The sequence below is a fragment of the Manacus vitellinus genome, unplaced genomic scaffold (assembly GCF_001715985.3).
Source record: "Manacus vitellinus isolate BGI_N305 unplaced genomic scaffold, ASM171598v3 scaffold_3_pilon, whole genome shotgun sequence".
NCBI lineage: Eukaryota > Metazoa > Chordata > Aves > Passeriformes > Pipridae > Manacus > Manacus vitellinus.
Window position 1 is genome coordinate 19557194 of NW_021940535.1, and position 22336 is coordinate 19579529.

Consider the following 22336-nt stretch of genomic DNA (forward strand, 5'->3'; position numbering starts at 1 on the left):
ACTTTCAGCTGTTGCAAATCCCACTGAGATGCTATATTACTTTAATAGCACTTCTGTGCACTCTAAACCCTCAGTGATTAGAGAAAGTCCTAGCTTGTTTTTAGTATCTTAAACATTTTTATTTTGGTCTTTAGGGATTTTTAGATAAACTGTCAAAATTCTTGTATATTAGATGGAAAATATGTGGTTCTGCCTATAAGTCAGTATTCAAGACTGACATATGCCAGGAATTAGAGCATGCTATTGCTGTTTCATAGCTGTTGAGGGAGACTAGATTTTTACATTAATTTACTGTAATAGTGTATGATCAGTCATGGTTATAATTTCCACTGTGAGTAATTTTATCTGAGAAGAGGGCAAATGTGGGCTGAGTGAACATCATTTTACTACTTGTAGCAGTTTACCCAGATTGGGATAAAAGTATGTTGTTAGACTCATGCTGTAATTTTTGAATATTGACTGGAGTGCTTAATCCTGTAGAGCTGCTGTTAATTATCATTTAGTCCATAAGCATGTTAGAACACCTAATACAGGTGGTCTTTTGCCAGTGTTTCAAGGTAGCTTCCAGTAATACTCAGGATAATCTTCCATTTTCCATTATGGATAGAAGCTTCAGACTCACACCATCCTCTTCCAGAAGTAATGGATCAGCCTAGCTCAAGCCATATGAGCTTGAGAAAGAACAGTGGCTGGATACAAAGTGGATGACTAGCACTTAAACCAGTGGGTTTAAGAGGAAAGCTTTCAATATAAAGCTTATTAACAGGCATTGAATAGTCTTCTTTTTCTTTTTGTTTTTTAAGCACTGAGCATTTATTTTCTATCCCTATTTCCTGTTTTTCTGCAGTCTTACTCTGCCCTAATGCTTGCAACCCTGGACTTTCCTAAGCATGAAAAAAGCCAGCATACTTCTAAGAGTCCATCTTCTGGAAAAATGGAAATGTGTGTCTTGAACTGACCATTACTCATTTTTGTTTTGGTTTGTTACAGTGTATGTCTCAACGTTTTGTTTGCCTGATTTTTGTGCATGTCAAGCTCTTCTGCTTCTGTGTTTTCAGGCCATGAGGAGATCCAGCTGCAACAGAAATAATTGTAGGGTAGTGTTGTGGTTTAACCACAGCAGGCAGCTAAGCACCACATAACTGCTCACTAGAAAAGAAATGTGGACTAGGAAGAACAAATATAAGACACAGTAAAGATACAACATTAGATATTGAAGCAGACTGTACTTGCTCCCTGCATTTGTGGAAGTAGTGGAACACATAGACTTCTACAGGAGTTTTTACTCAGGTTGTCTTCTGTTATTGTTAAATGGTATGCAATGATAAAGATGTAAACAAAAAGAATAATGTAAAATTACTATTGAGAGGCTTGGTCATTAAAGATGACAGTCTTTACAGTTATTGAAAACTTTGGCAACTAGGGAGATGAGCATTTTAGAGGCTGTGCACTGCGTGGATTGGTTGGGAGGCGAGTTGAATCTCATGAGTGAGTGGGATAAATGAGAATTTTTGATATATAGGTAGGTTGACTCTTATATGTGTAGGTCTTACGAAAAACAACCAAAACAGTTACTGAGTTTCCGATGAGATCTGAATATGCTGGAAGATGAAGAGGAGCTGATGAAGATCACCACCTCATTGTGAATCTGTGTGGTGAAAGTGGTGACAAAGATATATTTGATAGTGAGAGGAAAAAGTAGTCAAGGTTTTCTCATTTTTCTCAAACATTCAATTTACTTTAGAAAGAAATATATCTATAGTAGTACATTACATTAAGCTGACACTCTTTCTGATGTGCTCAGTATACTATCTATACTTTCTCATCCTAAAAAAAAAAGGACTCAAGTTGCCAGGAAGTCTCCAGACTGCTAATAACTGTATTTCAGCTAATGTTTTTTACTCACCCTGACTAGACAACTCTTAAAATTTTTATTCAGGTTAATTTCAGAGTAAGTGAAAGTTGGGTAGCAGTTTCATTTTTTCAATGAGAGAATTTATCTTTCAAAGTCCTGAGTTACACTTTGCAATGATTTTATCATTGAAAAGTATCCTGAACTGACAGCAATAAATTAGCTGCCATTTCACTTGAGACTAATTCCTGTCTACAGTTAAGAATTTCACTTGGTGAAATGTTATGACCATGCCAATTTTATACTTGTTCATTTTGCTTAGTTTTGAGGGAACTGAAACAAGTGTCAATTCCAGAATTCTGTTTTAATAGCTGGTCATGGGTTTGTCATGATTCATGATTCTGTTTATAGCATCCACTGGATAGTGTCTTTTTATGTAGTGCCTCCTGATATACTAACCTCTTTCCTGTAACTTGAGATACTTTTCTCTAGCTTCACTAATTAATGTTTCAATGTATTTTTACTTTCATTTGTCATTTGCCTTTTCTGAGGCTGAGGCCTCTGAAACTGTTAGTTCCTTTCAAAGTCTCCACCACTATCATGATACAGTGACTTGAAGTCATGGGTAAATGACAGTGAAATGAAATTGAAATGCAAGTAGACTAATCACATGTAAACAAATGAAAAAACATGTAAGTGATATCTGTCATCTTGCGTAGGTGAAAGATAGAGGGAGAATGTTTGTCACACTGGACATTTGCTTTCATACCCTACTCTCGGAGCTCTAGCTGTGCCATCTGGCCTCTTTAGTGTTTCTAAAGTGGACTGTCTTAGAGCAAGAGCTCAAAGTTCACCACCCTGCTGTAAACTCTGTTGTCTATGACAGTTGGTCAACGGATCATCTGACTGCCCCAGACCTTGCTGGGCATTGTTGCATCCATGGGCATGTATAAGTTAAAATAGTTTTTGAAAGACTAGTTGTTTTATTAATGCTATGATAAAAGAAGGAAAAAACCAAACAAATAAACCCGCAAACTCCCTGTGTCCTAAACTGACCCGTTCAAGGAGAACTGCTTTGTGACCTCTCTAATTGAAAAGGTCTGACATCAAGTTAAGTAGCTGCCACTTGTTAGTGACCCAGCCACACCTTGATGGTTTGCTGCCCCGGTGTCGCAGTTCTTTGTCTGCAGGAGTCGAGTGAGCCATCCACCCTCGTCAGAGAAGCCCATGGAGAGCATCTGGGACAGGGACTCAATGAGGCGAGGGTCTGTTTCTGGTGGGAGGTGTGGGTAGAGAGCAGCTTCTCGCAGTCCTGTAGGTCCTGGTGCCGTGGCAGAGATCTGCCTGCTGTAGGTCTAGAGGGAATGGCAGGGATAAGGTGAGATTAAAGCTGGGCTTTTGTTTCCCTCTGCCCATTTAAACCTTAATTTGAAATGCCCTTCTGCAGAAATAGGACAAACTGTTGGTAACCATGAAGGGCTGCTCAGTGTCTGCCCTGATGTACCCATTGTGATCCCACCAAATGACATTTGGCAGGAAATCTAAAAGGAAATATCTGTCACCAGATATAAGCGAATAATACCCAATACTGTGCTTGATGTGAATAGATATATCTGAATTTAGTCCCCGTCTGCTGACTGGGCGCAGTGGAAGTTTTAGACTGTACATAGGTTAGAACAGTGCCCTTCGTTGTGTTCAGGTGGATGTCCCCTGATCATGTTCTGCCCAAAACTGAATTCTCTTTTTGCTTTGAATTTAATTTTTTCTTAATACATCTGATCTTCACACTTTTTAGTGTTCAGTAAGGCTGGTATAAGGCCAGATGATAATGTGTTACCAATAAAATCTTTTTTTCCTTCATTAATTGAAATAGTCATACATGTTGTCATGTATCTTTGACCATTCAGCTGTGATGGATCTTATGTCATCCACTCTGTGTTGGTTATGACAGTTCATAAAATGCGTTTCCAACTACTGTTTGTTTTCTTAATTCTCTGTAAAATTGAAAAAAAAGGTGTTGGTTTTTTCATTTACCTCTCTTTCATAAAACCATAGTAGGTACTGGGGTATTTTTAATATTTAGTCAGTGTAAGAAGTTCTGTGCATACATATAAGCATTTTAGAATTCTAAATCAGATACGTAAACCTTATCTATATGCATACTATTATAAGTAAGTTATCTTTTTACTTTCAATGAATCTTGATCCTAAGAAGGGGTCTGGAGCATTCTGGCCAGAAAACCGGTGCTGTTTCTAGAACAGTATTGAAATGTACATACATGGGGAAAATAAGCTCTTCTGTGGTAGTTTACCACATGGACTTTCTTTTCCCTTGTTGGTACTGATGCCATAGAACCTCAGAAATTTCCTAACAGTCCTGTAGTTGACTGTATTTACTATCAACAAGAGGTTTTTCAGGTAGAGAGTGGTTGGACACTGGAACAGGCTCCCCAGGGAAGTGGTCACAGCACCAAGAGTGACAAAGTTCAAGAAACATTTGGACAACACTCTCAGGCACATGGTGTGAATTCTTGGTGTGTCCTGTGCAAGGCCAGGAGTAGGACTCGATGCTCCTGATGGGTCCGTTCTAACTCAGCATATTCTGTGTTTCTAAACTAAAACCTACTTTTTAGACATTGCTAACCTTAGTGACATAAAGACAGTGTTATGGCAGCTGTCTGTATTACAGCTGATGAAATGGTTCGTTCTTAGTTTTGGACCGTGGGAACACAGCAAAGTTTTGAAATACATGTAAGCACAAGTAAATTGGACTTGCATTTACTAAGAACTTTTTATCTTAGTTTTAGTTCTGTATCTCACTCACTTGATCAGGTTTACAGTCAGTGAATTGGGAATTTTTGTTCAAGGAATCTCTAGTTCAGCATGTGGAATAAAGGAGGGTGAATGAATAACTAGGACTTTGAATGGTGACCCAGACTAATAATTAAACACACACCTATCTTGGTAATCCTTGAATGATGTAATCTTCACATTATCTTGTCGTGTGACTAGAAGATGGAGATGCAGCAGTTTGTTTTTTTTTTTTACTTTTTAAGATCATGTGAAATTTGTATTCAGAGTGTACCTCTTTTGATCCTGAAAATAATCTCTCAAAAAATGTAAATTTTGGTTACATTTTCTCAGTTGATATATTTTGCATTAGTAAAAGTAGAGAAGATTGGTAAATACAGGGTATAAAAATTACATGGGCGTTATTCTTGCTGTTTATGGTTGACTTGGCCTCCGATTTTGGATTTTAACTGATTTCAGTAGGTAAGCTATTCTCTTTTTATAGTAAGTATTGTTTGCATTGTGTGTGTAAATTTAAGGTAAAAAAGTGTGAATTTAAGGCACTAATCTTGAGTGCCATCACGTGGCATGAACAGGACAACTGCATGATCAAACCCAGCCAGCATGGGATTATGAAAGGCAAGTCCTACTTGACCAACCTGATCTCTTTTTATGATAAGATGACATATTTAGTGGATGAGTGAAAGGCTGTGGATGTTGTCTACTTAGACTTCAGTAAGGCCTTTGCCACTGTTTCCCACGGCATTCTGGAGAAACTGTCTGCTTATGGCTTGGACAGGCAGATGCTTTGCTGGGTAAAAAAAAGGCTGTCTGGCCAGGCCCCTGGAGGGGTGGCGAATGGAGTGGCTGGTGGCTGGTCACAAGTGGCATTCCCTGGGGCTCAGTACTGGGACCAGCCCTGGTTTAATATCTTTATTGATGATATGGATGAGGGGATTGAGTATACCCTTGCAAAGTTTGCAGATGACACCAAGTTGGGCAGGAGTTGATCTGCTGGAGGGCAGGAAAGCTCTGCAGAGGGGTCTGGACAGGCTGGATCAGTGGGCCAAAGCAAGCAGTATGAGGTTCAACAAGACCAAATGCCAAGTCCTGCACTTGTCTCACAACGACCCCATGCAGTGCTACAGGCTGGGGGAAGAGTGACTGGAAAGTGGCTCTGGGGGTGCTGGTCAGCTGTCATCTATGAGTCGGCAGTGTGCCAGGTGGCCAAGAAGGCCAATGGCATCCTGGCTTGTATCAGCAATAGTGTGGCCAGAGGACCAGGGCAGTGATTGTCGCCCTGTACTCAGTGCTAGTGAGGCCACACCTCAAATCCTGTGTTTAGTTTTGAGCCCCTCACTACAGTATAGACATTTAGGTGCTGGAGCGTGTCCAGAGGAGGGCAGCAGAAGTCGTTAATGGTCTGGAGCACAAGTCCTGTGAGGAGCAGCTGAGGGAACTGGAATTGTTTAGCCTGGAGAAAAGGAGTCTCAGGGGAGACCTTATTACTCCCTACAATTACTTGAAAGGAGGTTGTAGCAAGATGGGAGATGGTCTCTTCTCCCAGGTAACAAGTTACAGGACAAGAGGAAACACCCTCAAGTTGTGCTAGGGAAGGTTTAGATTGGATATTAGCAAAAATTTCTTCACCAAAAGCTTTGGCAGTTTTAAGTTGATGGTTGGATTTGATGATCTTAAAGGTCTTTTGCAACCTAGACAATTCTATTCTGTTAAAATGAAATGGATATTTGTAATGATAAGCACTCTGGATAGGTAGCCTATGCCATCTTTTTCTGGGGGGCATATGATTTAATGAAATTATTTTACTATAAAGTATTGTGTATGATGCTGTACATTACTGAAAACAGCTTTATTGGTGGTATAGAGAATTACTTCAGTGAAGTTCATTTATAAAACCCAGTTCACTTCCTCACAGCATATATTCTTTGGCTTTTTTTTTTTTTGCATTTGAGAGGATTTCTCTTGTCTTGTTCTGCTGTTCTGAAGGTGTTTGTCTCTGTTACTGAAGTTAATTGATCTGACAGGGGTCAGAGGAAATACCTGGTTGCCTCTATGTTTTTGTTGCATGTCAAGCAATACGCTTGTTATCATTATGAATTCTTACATAAAATGGATAATAAAGTGCTGGTATGGCTAAGTGAAGTAAATCGTTACTTTCCAGATGCCTATTAAGCAATTAGTTCCTGAAGTCAAACATTGAAGTCCTGAGCTTCTGAATGCTTAAGATTTGTTCCAGGAAGAGAGAATTGGTTTGTACTTGTGAGTCCTGTTGATGTCAGTGATGGAAAGACCTGCAGCTGAATGAACTTCAACTGACCAATGTAATTATAATCAAGATAAATTTGCTGGAGGTGAGAGATGGGAAGAAGAGGTTGTGCAGCAGGTGGTTAAATTAAACTATTGTCTGTCTATTGTTTCTGGCTCTGATTCTAGTAATTAACTGTTTATTTCTGCTGTTACTTTCTGTGGGGGTATGACGTCTGCAATATGTAAAACTTCGTCTCCTTGGTATGGGTTAAAATTTTACTTCAAATAAAGTCATATCTAAAATTAGAAAGTAAACATTAATGAATCTGATTTTTAATGAGTAGCAGCAGAAATCTTATAAATACACTCTAAAATTACTCTGGAAGATACATTGAGAGGGATTTAGTGAATGTAGGCTTTTTAAAAAAAGGACAGGAAGACTGATAGGATATAGGAAGTGATGTTGAGAATCAGAAGTTCAGGAAGGATAACTAAGAGTAACTTACAAACAGAAAATATGGTATTTTTAATTACCTTTATATTAATTAAAAGCATGAAATGATGTATCATAAGGCCGTTAACCTTTAAATGGGATTCTGATTCTGATCTGTGTCAGTGGAGTCTTGTGGGTAGCAATCCAATTTCCATGTGACTAATAAAACACAGATACTTTGAAGTTTAGTCAGTGAACAAATCTGAACTATTGTTCAGATTTAGATAGTGAAAGGAAAAAAAACCCTGATGGATTAGAAGCTGGTTAAAAACTTCAAAGCATCTATTAGTAAGAAGTACTGGTGCTGGTGAAAGAAGGAAAAATAAAATTAGTTAGGAAAACCAGTCCTTATGGGCTTAGGCCATATGCATTTACTTTGCTAGTGCTTTTTTACTGTGATTAAAAACTTCCAGAGCTCATGACATCAAAAAAATCCATTGTGCAGAAAAAACTAAAAGATTCCTTATTGTTGGCTGTGGTGTTATGTTTGGCTTTGAAGAACCTGACTTGTTTTACAGTTTCAGTCAAAGATCAACGCAATCATTTGAGCCTTGACTTTCTGTTCCAGGAGTCTGACAGAGCTGGCGGCATTTTCTTCTGTCAGGCTTTTGTTGTTTAAGATCAACTCTTTGACTCACTGACACTGTAATGAGGAGTAAACAAGCCCTATTTCTTTGCAACAATTTGTAGTATGTTTTTAGTGGATTCTGAATTTAGCAGTTTTGGTTTAACAGTTGTTAAATCGTGTAGCTGTAGTAAACTTATTTACTAGTGGTAATAATTGTGTCAAGGAAATTAGTATCACAGCCTATCACAGGCCCCTGTGGAGAGTTTTATCTTTGGTCCTGATGTATCAGCTTTGGGTCTCTGCTGGTACCTGTCTGCTTGCTTCAAAATATCATCTTCCTAGTTCTCCTCCTGCATTTAATCACTCCTTTGTAGTCACTGGATTTCAAATGTCCTCCTTGGCCTTTTGTCCTGATGGTAAATGTGTTAGATTATTGCAGGTCCACATGTGTTTCTGATCAACTACATGAATGAATGTTCTAATACATGGGTGTTATAAATATATGTCTGTCTGAGAGTAGGTACTCAACAGTGTTTAGAGGATACGATGCTGCAGAGAAGCAAAAGTTTAAATTTCATGTAATTTCTGTGATTAGAGAACGTAACAGTGATATCCCTTAAAACTACCTTGAGTCAACATCTATGAGTACTGATCCTATCCAGCAGATATATAAACATCTGAAGCCTTCTGGATGTCTGATATTAAAAAGAAGACATGTCTTGCAGAACCTTCAATAAAAATAAATTTTTTAAAAAATATTTAATTTAGGATTCCATAGATTTTCATTTTTATTCTGTGTTCTAACCAAACGTTATCTGTTTTTACTTGTCAGTTGGTGTCTATTCACCATGCAGCTTACTGTTCATTGATGACATTTTCAGCAGACCTGAAAGTTATGAGAATTAGGTAACAAAAGTTAAAGGAAAGTTATGTTGGCCTAATTACTTGAGGAGATTTGGGCCTTGTATTCCAAATTCCATATGGAATGAGCTAAAGCATTATTTCCATGATATTTCAGTACTTCTATACATTCATTAATTAGTGTTCAGATCTGTCATTAATAAATGAAATTGTGTATTCAGAATACAAAACAGATTACCTGCTTATTTATATGGAAAATAATGAAGATTGGGTAATTCTGGATATCCTTCACTGGGATTTCGTTGTAAAGTTTTAGATAAGCAAGTAATCTCTTTGGGATGAGAAAAAAAGAAATCTTCTTCCAGGCATCCACCCCAAGGTTAATATAGTGAAGTTGGTCTTAAGTAAATTAACTGTTTATGTTCCTTGATTTGAGGTTCTGTGAACAATTCCATGCAGACATAAGTTTTCCACTCAGTGAACAAAAAGACAGGAAGGGAAAAAATCTCAGATAGTTTGAAAGTACTAAGTCGAGGAAACTCTTGCATGATGGAATGATGTTGCCATTGCCAACACTTTGTTTTTGACTACTACTTCAGTTGGTAGAGGAATTCCATTGGTTGTGGGAGACCAGGTTCAATAAAGTCCTTTTTGCACCTGAGAATTATTTTTGATCTGTTACTTTTAGATTGCTGCTGGAAGTTTTGGGTATGACATGCTTATAGCCTCTCGTCTAATAAAGTTTCCAGCTGTAGAAGTTAGAAATTTACTGAGGCTCAAAATGGAATTCAGGGTGAATATTGTAATTATCAGAGAGAAGATTAACAGTGTTTCCCTGACAATATACATTTTTAGATGAAGTGAGGCAGAGATAAGAGTGAGAGTGCAAATGGCAGCTCTGAAGCAGAGAAGGGATTGGTTTCTTTGCTTTGTGTCAGTCCTCAAACCACATGCACCTCAATACAAAGAGGGTACTCCTTATTTTAAGTCATGTAATGATAAGGTTCTTTTTGATTGCAAACCGCCTTCATAGATTGAATAAGATGTATCATGATCATTGCCAAATACCAATCAAACTGGAGACTGACAAAAGTTGAAGTTCACATAATTTTTTTCTATTCCACTGGTAGTTGTAACTATAGGAGAATGTAATACCTAGTTCATTAAACAGTTTAATTAATATTTCTAAACATAATAAAGGTAAAAATGTGTCTGTGTTGAGTTGAATTAACTTTAAAAGGCATTGATACAAGTATGTTTTGTTAATCATCAGTTACTATCAATAGTGAAGGTTCTGTATGGAAAATAATGAGGGTCCTAAATTAGATGTGGCACAATGACAAACTTTTTATTTAGTTGGAAAAATTTATTTTGTTGTTTTCAGGTCATATTGGAGCCTGAAATACCTAATCTGTAATGCCTGAAGAAGAAAGAATAACAACTATTTCTTCCCCTCTGAGAAATTAGATGCACAGTTGCTATCTGAAGCACTTTATCCAATTTTCAAATTTAACTTTTGGAGTTCTTTTCTTCTCTAATATGAGACTTTATATTCTGTATTTCATTCCATTAATGAAGTACTAAATCTGGCTCAAATGTTTTCATATAATAGTTAAAAGATACAAAATGCTTATTCAAGTTCCTATGCTGCTATGTAACTTATTACCTATAGGATTCTCACTAATGCCCATTATCTTGAAAATCTTATGAAATTTTCACAATTGTATTTTCCAATGTCCTTTATGGTTAGATTGTTGAAAAAAACCCAAACCAAGGCAAAACAAAAACAAACAGGAAAGGGAAAGAAAGAAAAAAAAGACAAAAGATTTCATTTTTCCTACTTGCCACCAGTTTAGGCAACTTGTCTTCTTGAGCAATATTACCATTGAATTCAGTACTGACATTTAAGTTTCTCTTAGTTGAATCTTGCCTTCTCTTTACTATTTTATGGTATGCTGACAAAATTACAGCATTTTCAACAATTAATCCATTTTTCCCAGGTAAACCTGGCATTCATTAGCTTTCTAATTCTTCTGAGTGATTTACAGGACATAGCAACGTGTGACGTGCTTTTGTCTTTTGCAGACCAAGTGTTCCTACCCCTTTGTATTTAAAGGTGAAGCCCTGATTTTTATTTCACTAGTAACATATAATTCTATAAATTTAATCTGTTTATGGATTTGAATTGAAAAACTACTCCTGGTCTCACCTTAGTGGATAGACCAACAACCTTTATACAGTGCTTGCTAACAGAGTTGGCTATTCTTTTGATGAATATGGATAAATGTATAGTCCAGTGCTTTGTTCCATTCCTCTAATTTATGACACCAGTAATAATAGATGATGAATGAGATATCCAAAACATTAATAAATTATCTGAAGATGTGTACTAAATCAAAGAGGAGGAGACTAAGAAATAATCTCATATAATGCCTCTAAGAAAAGTAAGCTAATTCCAGAGTCATTTATTCAGCAATATGCAAAAACCCTGAGAAATTTGTTGAAATTGAACTGCTATAGTTAGTATGAGATTAATATAACTCAGCATTTCAAATGTGCTGTTATAGATATTTGGATCGCCAGATTCAAGTGGCAAGAGATGTAAAACTTACAGACTAAAATCACTGTTAAATGTTTAACTTAAACCGTTGAGTTTAACCATGTTTAAAATAAAATACAGCAATTTTGCTTTACACTGATGATACTTACATCCTCTTCCCTAAATTCATCTATCCACTAACAGGATTGAAATTTGTAGCAGTTTTCTGCTGTGGTTTGCATTCACTGACTTGACTGTGTAAAATAGTCACTTGTTCTAAGAGAAACTGTGCAGCCTTTCATTTTTCTTAAAGTCAAGTTTCCATGTTTTGTCCATTTGGAAGCCACAAGCCTTAGTTCTGGTGACATCGGGAGTCTCAGAAGGAATATTTATGTCAGAAGAGGCATTTGGCTGCTTATGCAGTATTTGTGTTCCACTTTGTTAAAGACAGGGAGCATCAAAGGAGAGGGTTGGTTTTATGCGAGCAAACTATTCTCATTAATCTCTTTCTTAATGTTAGTAAGTCCATTGAAATTTAGTCACTATTATAAAATGGAGTGAGATTTAGGGAGTGCTGGTAGAAATAAAACACCCTGGTGGTGGTGTAACATTTTCCATTTCACAAATTGACCCTTGGAGGGTTTATGAATGTGGTTTTTATCACATCAGACAACCTGTGTGTGGGCTTAGATTTGTCATCAAAATGATCAATACGTCTTTTGTCCTCCCCTTGTTCTTATTTTTTGATATTTTTCCATCCATACCTTGTAACCTTTGCTAGAGTTTATATGGCTGTACAGAACTGATCCAGCTGATAATGTTTTTTCTTTGTTGAAGTTATACGGTGAGTTGCAAAGCAGTTAAATATTTTTAGTATGAAGTTAACTAAACATTCTAAAGACTATACCTTCTACATCAAGGAGAATGGAAAACCCATATCCTTTATGATTTCTAATCAAATCTGATCACCTGTGGATACAGGTAATTAAACTTACCTACTTAGTTGCGTTAAATTTACTCATTTCCGTGTTTATGTCTTCTGTGTGAAATAGTGCCCAAGAACATATTACTGTGCAACAAAGCCAGTATAGTAAGTGGTTTTCTATATTTCATGGATTCAACATCATTTTTTGTGTCTGTTACACATAGTTGGATTCTAAGTCAGCTAAGTTGTACTGAAATTCTGAATTTTTTTTTGTCTCCATTGCCTCTGTCATGATGCCTGTAAGAGTCTCAGTGATCCAAACTGGCCATAGTGTCTGGATGGTGGCATGCTATCCCTGAACTAATAATGTTTGTCTTTCAGCTGGAAAATTTTTGGCTACGCTACTTTCTCATTTCCTAGAGTATGTTTTATTGGTCTTCTTTCTACACGTAACCTTAATTTAACCTTTAACTGTGGAATTTATTGTAGTTGCAATTCTTTACATAAAAGTTGTCATCAGAAGGTGCCATCAGTTGCTTTCCACTTTTTGTTTCCTCTCAGTTTTTAGTAAATACACTGAGTACTGTTAGTCACATGCTACTTCTAATGATCAATCTTCACGATGAACAGTTAAAATACTTTTTAAAAATAGTGAATTGTAAATAGTATTTTCTTTTGTTTCTACTTTAATCTAGGTTTAGGCATCTTGTGAAAATGTTTATATAAATTCTAACTTAATCATGGAATCATAGAATATCCTGACTTGGAAGGGACCTACAGGGATCATCAAAATCCAACTCTTGGCCCTGCCCAAGACAGCTCCAAGAGTCACACCATGTGCCTGAGAGTATTGTCCAAATGGTTTTTGAACTCTGTCAGGCTTGGTGCTGTGACCATTTCCCTGGGGAGCCTGTTCCAGTGCTCAACCACCCTCTGGGTGAAGAACCTCTTTCTAATATCCCGCCTAAACCTCCCCTGACAAAATTTCAGGCTGTTCCTTGGATCCCGTCACTGGTCCTCACAGAAAAGAGATCAGTGTCTGCCCTTCCTCTTCCCCTCATGAGGAAGTTGTAGACTGCAATGAAGTCTCCCCTCAGTCTGCTCTTTTTAGGCTGAATAAACCAGGTGCCCTCAGTCATTACTCATAAGGCTTCCCCTCTAGACCCTGCACTGTCCTTTGGACCCTCTCCAATAGCTTAATACTTTTCTTATATTGTGGTGCCCAAAATTGCACACAGTATTCGAGGTGAGGCTGCCCCAGTGCAGAGCAGAGTGGGACAGTCCCCTCCCTTGACTGGCTGGCAATGCTGTGCCTGATGTCCCCAGGACACAGTTGGCTTTCCTGGCTGCCAGGGCACTGCTGACTCATATTGAACTTGCTTTCGACCAAGGCTCCCAGGTCCCTTTCCATGGGGATGCTATCCAGCTTTCATGTTCCCAATCTGTCCATACATCCAAGGTTGCTCCATCCCAGGTGCAGAATCCGGTATTTGCCCTTGTAAATTGTCATATGGCTGGTGATTGCCCAACCCTTTAATATGCCAAGATCTTTCTGCAGGGCCATCAGAGTAGTCAGTAGTTTAGTGGCATCAGCAAACTTAGTGTACCTTTGAGACCTGCATCCAAGTGGTTTATGAAGACATTGAAGAGCACTGGCCCTTAAGTGGAGCTCTGCAGAACCCCAATAAGTGATCGGCTGCCAGTCTGATAAAACCCCATTTACTGTGATGTAAATTAATCTGCTGTATTTATGAGTCAGAGTAGGACTAGTTTGGCTCAGTCAGCCCATATATAATGCAGTTTTTAAATTTTACTGGTTTTTCTCCATAGCTGACATGACCAGGTCTGTAATTTTTAACACTGTGAAGTTTAAAAGAGAGGTGGGGATATCAAGCATTTTTAGAAACTAGGAATTATTTCTATTTTCTGAGATTATTAGATATTTACACATAAAGTATAGATGAAGATTTTATTAGTGAATTTGTCTTAACATCTATCTCCAACAATTTTCTTCTCCTGTTTATGTTGAAGTTTCACATGTAAGATCTCTACTCCACCCTTCCATTTATCCTAATGTCTGCCTTGGCTACAAAAGTATAAACCTTATAGTTAGTCTTCAAGGTGGTTAACTTGTAGCACTGCATTGTACAAAAGAAACGAAGGTCTTTCTGCATTGACATTTGTGATGGTAAAAAGGGCTTAGTGATTAGAGCGGAATGGATTCCCTCTTTCTGCAGACCCACAGGCTTTCTCATTATGTTCAGGGTGAAGTCAAGATCTGGTGACAATAAAGATGATGTTTCCCAATAAGGGAAAGGTTGAAGAGAATTTATTTGCCTTATCAGTACTGGTCATGATGCCAGACCTTATCTTAAGGAAAATACCTATTAAGTAAGCAACAGAATCCTATCATATATTCACTAACTTTCTCATTATTTTAAGGTGGCAGTCAAGGCTTTTTAAAAATCAGAGCTGAAGTCTATTAAATAGTGGTTTAGAGGTTAAGGTGCTTGCTCATGATTATGGTAACATAGATTTGAGTTTTTTATGTCCCTAGTCCACTATAGGAACTTGAATAAGCATTATGTATCTATGTGAGTGCTCTAGTGTCTCTGTTGCTTTCTATTGTGGAAAATGTGTCTCAGAATCTCATGGTGTATAGTCTCACTTGAAATTAATTGGAGCAGCAAGGCAAAAAGAGAATGGTAGCAGAACTTGGAGTGTACAATGCTCACCTGGTTAGAAGTTGAATACACTTTGCACCTCGTTCAATTATTTATAGAAGATAGAAAGATTTTGTATTTTGCAAATTGAAATACTTATATTGATATTAAAATACACTGAGAAAGGGATTCAGCAGCTCTTGCTTTACCAAAATTGGAGCATAATCCTTTAGTCCAACAACAGTTAAGACCTAACTTAGGAGAACCCTTCTGTAGAACAAGACATGACCTGGTCTTTTTGAGAGTAAGATGCAATATCCACTCTTTTGTATGAATAGACATAAAGAAGAACAACCATTAATTTTGGAAGATAATGATTGCACACTGTATGAACCTAGATAATAGTCAATTCTTCACATGAAAATTTGTCCAGTTTGTAGTTTTGTATTTTTTACCTCAATGGAAAGGGTATCACAAATAAAAATATAATTGCAAAGAATAAATTTTCAGCCGTGTAAAAAAAGAGTAACCAATTCGGTTAATATGTTTTGTGTTGACAACAGGAATGTTTTGGCCTTAACTGTATTACTTGAGAAACGAGGATCTTAAATGTAAGGTTGTACTCTGTCATATATATTAAAATCAAGAATTGCATGACTAAGGTTCTTTGAAAAATAGCAGTGAACTTTTAAGTAGCACATGTAAATGTTTAATAAATGTAAGTTACTTGTTTGCCCAGTTCATTTATTTAAGCATAAATTAGGTTTCATAATTTCTAATTCATAGAAAATACATTGTTTTAATAAGTTTTAAGCAGTAGAAGAGTGCCTTTAATTGGAAAACCAAATCTTGCTACCAAAATAAAGATCCCTTAGTTTGGAGTACTTCCAGGTTAACGTGTTATGAAGAAGTTCACAGTGAAATTTGCAGTGAATACTGCAAATCAATACAGTGAAGGGTTAATTGTGAAAACTGATATGTTTTATTTTCTTATAAATCAAGAGGTTGATAAAATGTACACTTACTGTTGATCATTAGAATACAAAACTATCTGTTAAAATCAATTAACATGCATATCTGATGACTGATTGTATAAATATGAAAGTCAAATAATTGTAATCGTTAACCATGGCTTCAGGTCATATGAGTTGTCAGCTCAAAAAAACTAGAGGAGAAGGAGGTTGATTTGCATATATTTAATGTGGCATGCTGTACATGTGGGAATTGAGATAAACCTTTGCTAGTAATCTGCTTGTTTTTATCTAAAAATCGACTAGGAAACTTGGGTTATAACAGTGAAGTGATCTATGTTTTTTATTGATAGTAGTTGATTCAGTAGTTTGGGATTTAACATTTTACTGTGTTTTAATATTTTAAAATTGATTTTTTATTAAGAGACAATTGGCAGAAGGTGGTTAAAAAGTTATTCAGAAATCCTCAAAGTTCTTACCAGAAACAGACTCAAAATTATCCTCTAACAGATTGTGACTGAGTTAGTTTTACAGTTTTTAGTTACACTTATCAATATGTATAGCAAACACTTTTTTACTTTTTATTATTAAAAATAAATCAGAGATATGTTAACAATTCTAGTGAAGTACTGTGCTGAGTTGAAAAACTATCTTTCTATGTGTAGTGGACCAAACAGTTAATTTTTAATTGAATTTATCATTTGTAATAAATACAGGGAGGCATTTGTGGCAGAAGAATGAGTCTTCTGGCCTGGAAAGGATTTATGCATTATTTAAGTTCCTGAATGTAATAATCCATTGCAAGGATGGTTTGTTTTGTTTTGTTTTTTTCATTGATAATGCAAAGTACTTTGTGTAACTTATAATAATTCCAAGAATCCTTGAAAAGTGAGTCAGAATCCTTGAAAAGTGGTCAGTACCTTACATTAACTATAATTCGGTCAATTAGGTCTGTCAGCCTTTCTCTTTTCCTGTTTACTCTCGAACATTAAAAAAAATCCTAAATTAAATCCAGTTCCTTGCATTATCACCCAAATTAACTTGACTGCCAACAACATGGCCTCCTCTGAGTAGCACTCAGCTTCTTGGATTGGGCAGAGTACAGAATGTACATAATTACTTGATCTTTGCTGTTCTTGCTCTGTGAAGTACACCTGAATGACAATGCCTTTTGCTTTAGTGTTCTCTTGACAAATCTTTCTCGTGATCTGTTGCATAAAGGCACCTAAACAATGTTGGAGGGTTGGGGGGAAAAGGACCAGCTGGTAGAAGAGAGGAATGGAATCAAATTCAGTTTCTGTCCCTTGCCTCTTGTGTAGGATGGAATTTGCATGTGATTGCAAGAGAGAGAAAGTTGGCAGTATCCCAGGTCATTGGCTATTTTGTGTCCTTTCTTAAAATGATTTACATGTCTTATTTGATCGGGGAATTATGACCATCTAACTTAGACAGAAGTAGTTGTGTGATGAGGTGAGTTCTGTAACCACAGATTAGAAACGCAAATTAAACATGAAAGTAATTAAAAACGAAATAAATTTTAAAAGGAAGAAAAAGTGTATGTGTCAGGTGTCACTAACTGTAATTACAGTTTTAGTTCCACTGCAACTCATTGTTGAAAAATCACTTTGCTACCAGAGGTTCCAAAGCTGCAGATGAATGATCTATGACTAAGTAGTTCTCCCTATAGAAGGTCTGATTCCAGAACCTCAGGATCATTCCTGAGCCATTATATGTCCCAGTAATCCTCAAAATCTTTCAATGTGTGACAGCATAGACTGCTTTTACAAGGACCCATGGCTTTTGAAAAGAAGCATTTGGGATATATATGATTTGTTTAGGGGGTGGATGGGATTCACAGATGTGGTGTGGGAATGAATTGTCATTTTCAAACAGAAATCTGTGCACTAAAAGAGAATACCTTAATAAAAAAAAGTCTCATTTGTCCCACTTCAGAAACACATACTGTGAGAAGAAAGTGCTTCATGTTCCTTAAAATATAGAAGTTTTTGTACTTTAGTGTCTTGGGGCTTGCAGTGTTATTAGCTCAAAGGGGAGGTATGCTTTTTCATGATGACTATATTTAGCCAGGAGGAATAGTCCTTTTTAAAGCAAATTGAAATGAGTGTATGAGAGCGTGAAATTATCAGCAGCGCTGGTGCACATTTACATTACTTCTACATAGTCTTTTGAATGACCACACAACAGAACAAGTACTTCATTTCCACTGTGTTGATTTTTCTTGACAAAACATGGCAGTCTATCCAAAGGAGGGTGTTTAGCCAAGATAAATATAAAATTTATGATTAAGCAAAGTGTTTCCTTATTATAATCCCTAAAGAGACTTTGAGACTTGTTAAATATAACGTGCCCAGGTAGTTTTAAGAGTAAATTATCCTTTATGCTTTTAAATGCTGAAATACAGCAACACCATGAGCAATTTGAGATATTACTTGCAGAAACAACACTGCATACTGATTTCCTTCTAAACAAGTAGCAAAATCTGTGCATATATACAATATATAACCTCAAGTTTGATGTATTCCTTCAGTTGTACAGTCCAGTCTAGAGAAGAATCCATGTCAGTAACATGGTTTTTAAAACTGTCTCACTCTTTCCTGCATGTAATGTGTGTTATGGAAGAAAGCAAATAAACCTTTTTGACAGAATGGATAAAAATTGATAACATGATTACACTTCTGGCACATTTCTTCAACTGTTGTATTTACAGAATACCACTTTGAAGAAAGCTATGGCGACTGTCAATATTATTTATTAAAATAAAAGGTGAATGAAAATTGATTCAGGAGAAGAGTGGATTTTGACCTTTGTGGTACCGGTGTTGGTTTTGGAGTGCAGTATTCTAATTAAATTGTGAATGTACTTAGTGGATATTAAATGATCTCACTGTATTCTTTCAAGGACTATGAACTTCCAAAATCAAGGATAACATTAGATGTCAGCCAAGTATTTTGTCCTTCTCGTGGTTTGTCTTTACATCTGAATTAGTGCCAGTTTGCACAGATTGTGTGTCAGCTTAAATACAAGAAACAGGCCTCAGTCTGCTTGAACTCATTCCACCAAAGACTTCTAAAAACTTTCGGTAGTCTGCAAACTGTAATGGTTGTTTCACATTAAGTTGCTTTGTAGAATTATAAAACGGCTTTTTGTGTGCTTTCAAATAAAATGTTGTCATCTGCTAATGAATGAGATACCATCTGTAATAATTAAGGTTATTCTACTTGTTTTCCCCCTGCAGCAAAACTTCTGAAGGTTTGCAGAAGACAATAAGAGAACCACCAAGAAGGCTATTGCAGTGTGGTAAGTACTGCACCCAAGAAAAAAAAAAGAAATATATGAATTAAGAATGTTGTAAAGAGATTTTCATTTTTGGGGGGGAAAATGAGCTACATAAAGGGATTACGTGTAAAATACAGAGCAGGATGTATTGTAGCAATCAAGTTAATAATTTACAAGGGAAAAACTGCACTCTTGTAAAATCTAAAATTGTATCCTTGTGCATTGTAATCAGGAATTCACCAATAGCAGTGAAAAATATTACTCTATCCACCAAAGATTGATCTAGTTTATATACATTTGTTTATTTAAAACTATCAGAATTTAGAAAATCATTGCAGTTTTGTAGGTTTGTCATTTGTTTTAGTGACTTATTGTTTAGGTTATTTTGCAGAATTATTTATTTGCTGATTTATTTATGTATTTCATTATTTATTTATTTGATTATTTAGTAAATTATTTATCTGATGAATTATTAATACATCTTCATGACATGCTTTAAATTATTTATAACTTAATTTTGAGTTTATTGCTTTTCGACGCTGCATTGTTACTGACTAGTTTTGATTTTTTTTCTTGGTTCTTGAAAATTAAAGTACTAGCTCTAAGGCAAAAGTATATTCTTTGCAGAATCCATAGACAGTTTTCAATGAAGTAATTTACCATGTAGATACTAATTTTGTTTAGTTTTATATTGTTTAATACCACTTTTCTACTTATTTAGCTTTTGCTCCTATGATTTCATAGGCATGTCAAGATCAAATGATTGACCTTTAAGGGTCAAAGATAAATGTTTACTTTAAAACATGTAGAAACAGAGTAGTTTTATTTTCCCCTTAGTAAGTACTCTTTAATTATTCTTAAGTTATCTTGAGATATTTTTGTCCAAATAAAATGGATGTTTTTAAAAAGAGACTCTTGATATTTGAACTAATACATTTAATTTCTAATAAGAAAATAAAATATTCACATTAATAACTCATATGGAGAGTTCTTTCTTAGTGGCAAGGTTTTAAATACATGGGGAGTAATGGTGACGTCTTCAGACACATGCAGAAGAAGATACGTGTCAAGGGGGGAAAGGTGGATAGTAGGGGTTTTTTTCCCCATGGTGTTTTTTGCATGCATAGGAATTTATAGGCTCTGAAAATTCAGCGTCTGTGTTGTTGTATGTAAACTCCTTTCAGGTTCTGTGATCTCAAAGAATCATTTCTAGTGCACAACATAGTGTGAAACCTGTTTTTGTGTTCCTTTCTTTTGCCAATCAAAAAGGTCAAAAATGTCATCTTTTACTCTGTATAGTCTTCAGTGAATGTATAAAAGCAGTGTAAGGGGTCAGTTTTTTAGGCTTTACATATGAGCACCAGCTCAACAGAGTTTAAAGTTGGTGCCTGGAATCATCACAGTGTGACTCGTCCATTCTGACTGATGGGCTTTTGAGAACGGATGAGCCACCTTGTTCCCAAAGTTGTCTATTTGGTATCAGTTCCCAATGCGTAACTCGTCAGGCACTCGGAACCCACCTTGCAGGAGAGGGCTATAACTGACAGCCCTGTTTCAGGGCTATAATGAATAGGGCAAAGCATCAATTCCTCTGCAAAAGTGCCGTGTGCATAATGTGGCCTTTATTCTGTGTTTAGTGCTTGAAATGAATTACTATATACTTTAAAGTTTTAACACAGCATGGAAAGGCTGCATTGTACATTTCAAGTTTCAATGCTGTTGAAATACAGTAGAAATGGCCTCTGTAGACAGGTTTCACTATAGAACTTAAATTATGCATGTGTATATCCAAATTCCTTATTTTGAAATATTGAATATATGAATATTTAATTTGTATCTTGCTTTAGTATCTTCATATGCTTGCCTTAAAGGAAGCTGTTTCCTTTGATTTATATACATGGATAAAAATGTGTGTACAGTATGTATCAATGGTTTTTCTCTCTATGGTGTTAGATGAACAGCTTTAGATAATGATAGCTACTGATTTTTGTTCTGCAGCTTGCTACCGTTGTATAAAACATAAATTTGTCATATTTGTTCTATTAATTTTACTTGAATTTCAAATTCATTTGCTTTTCAGAAATATTTTCTTAATTACATGCGTTAAGGAAAGTCAAATATGTTGCAGATCTTAATGATGCAGTATTTTTGGTCTGTGCACAGTAACAAAGCTCTGAATGTTATTATTTGGGGCAGAGTTCCAATCTGAAATTTACATTTCTCCTTATTTGAATGTTTTCACTGAAGCTGAGAACTCCAAGGGAGTTCCTCAACATATACTAGTTTATGCAACATGCTCTATGAAATTTAGTACACTCTTATTTCCTTTTGTAAATGAGGTCTTATTGTTGAATAAGACCTATTATAAGCAGTTACAAAGGTAAGTGCTGTCAGTGCATTCTGCCACCAGTTTCTTGGAGTATGAAACACTCCCTGAAAGACGTGCTACTACTGTTATGGGGTAATATAACGCAGCTTATGTGTTGGCACTGAAAGTAGCTACTTCATAATGATGACAAGTGAAAGTACAGCCAAAGGTCACATTAAACAAGAGATTTCTTTCACACCTCATCCATTTTCTGGATGTGGTATGAAAATAGCTTTGTTCCCTACACTTCAGTATTTTTAAAAAAGAAGTTATCATTAAAGAGGTTTTTTTATGCCTTGTATATTACTTGGTTGATGTTTTAGGAGATAGACTATGGAATCCTAGCATGCTAAATTGATGCTACAAAAGTGTTTGAAATTAGCTTAAATTTTGGTTGCAGTTAGACAGCACAAGTACATTTCACTACATTTTTTGGTTTGCAGATTTGCTTAAATACATAACTTTGAGTTCTGGAAAAAGAACTATTGATGTGTTTTGTGGCTTAACCCAGCTGGCAACTAAGTATTGTAGCCACTTGCTCGCTCCCCTCTCTACCCTGATAGGATGGGGAGGAGAATTGAAAAAAGGTAAAACCCATGAGATAAGAACAGTTTAGTAGTTGAAATAAAGTAAAATATAATAATGATGCTAATGATTATGATAATAACATAATAATAATAATGAGAAGGGGGACAGCAAAAAGAGAGGAGGAATGAAATCCAAGACAAGGTAATGCACAATA

General features: G+C 36.1%; 1 protein-coding gene across 3 annotated transcripts in view; it reads left to right on the top strand.

Annotated features, from left to right (window-relative positions):
- Positions 1 to 19179: 19179 nt before the first annotated feature.
- Positions 19180 to 22336, top strand: part of TBC1D5 (TBC1 domain family member 5) — a 289772-nt gene continuing 286615 nt past the window's right edge. For all 3 annotated transcript variants that reach the window (XM_018075719.1, XM_018075718.1, XM_018075720.1), the window contains exon 1: positions 19180 to 19247. The gene's annotated coding sequence lies outside the window, so the exon portion shown is untranslated. The remainder of the gene's footprint in view (positions 19248 to 22336) is intronic.